Genomic DNA, 1228 nt, shown 5'->3' with positions numbered 1-1228 from the left:
TCAGAATACAGATAATATATACAACCGTCCCTATACATGCTGAAAGACTCTGCACACAATGAGAACCACACGTCAGCCAGACACTATCACACACTACTCTCTGCCTCTAACAGGCACACACACAATATCTAACCACCAGCATGGAAGAACATCCGGTGCATCCTCTCCGCCACATTACACAATCCACACTATCATAACCAGACCGGGAGGTCCACCCAGAAAACAGAATATCCCACCCTTCCGACATCCGCCATTGCTCAGCTAAGCCACGAACACCCACACATGTCCTACACAGGGGTGCACCCAACATCACAATACTGCCTCCTGTCACAGTACACAAACAATGGCAGGAATGAAAGACACAGATCTGCCACAACCTTGGAATCGGAGCGTCGCCTGTCATGAGCCACAAGTGCATCCTGACGTGACAAATCGGATGATCCCGCAGGCATGCACTTACGATAATCACTATCAACGAACCTGCCGCCCCCTCCCCCCCCAAAATACACCTTTCCCTACAACGTGTACCTTAACCTAAGCTATATTGTACCTTAACCTAAGCGATATTGTACCTTAACCTAAGGTATATCGTACCTTAACCTAACCTACATTGCGCCTTCACCTAACCTACGTTGTACCTTAACCTAACCTACGTTGTACCTTAACCTAACCTACGTTGTACCTTAACCTAACCTACGTTGTACCTTAACCTAACCTACGTTGTACCTTAACCTAACCTACGTTGTACCTTAACCTAACCTACGTTGTACCTTAACCTAACCTACGTTGTGCCTTAACCTAACCTACGTTGTGCCTTAACCTAACCTACGTTGTGCCTTAACCTAACCTACGTTGTGCCTTAACCTAACCTACGTTGTGCCTTAACCTAACCTACGTTGTGCCTTAACCTAACCTACGTTGTGCCTTAACCTAACCTATGTTGTGCCTTAACCTAACCTATGTTGTGCCTTAACCTAACCTATGTTGTGCCTTAACCTAACCTATGTTGTGCCTTAACCTAACCTATGTTGTGCCTTAACCTAACCTATGTTGTGCCTTAACCTAACCTATGTTGTGCCTTAACCTAACCTATGTTGTGCCTTAACCTAACCTATGTTGTGCCTTAACCTAACCTATGTTGTGCCTTAACCTAACCTATGTTGTGCCTTAACCTAACCTACGTTGTGCCTTAACCTAACCTACGTTGTGCCTTAACCTAACCTACGTT

The sequence above is a fragment of the Schistocerca serialis genome, unplaced genomic scaffold (assembly GCF_023864345.2).
Source record: "Schistocerca serialis cubense isolate TAMUIC-IGC-003099 unplaced genomic scaffold, iqSchSeri2.2 HiC_scaffold_1059, whole genome shotgun sequence".
NCBI lineage: Eukaryota > Metazoa > Arthropoda > Insecta > Orthoptera > Acrididae > Schistocerca > Schistocerca serialis.
The sequence above is the reverse complement of the archived record's forward strand: the minus strand, read 5'-3'. Positions refer to the sequence as shown.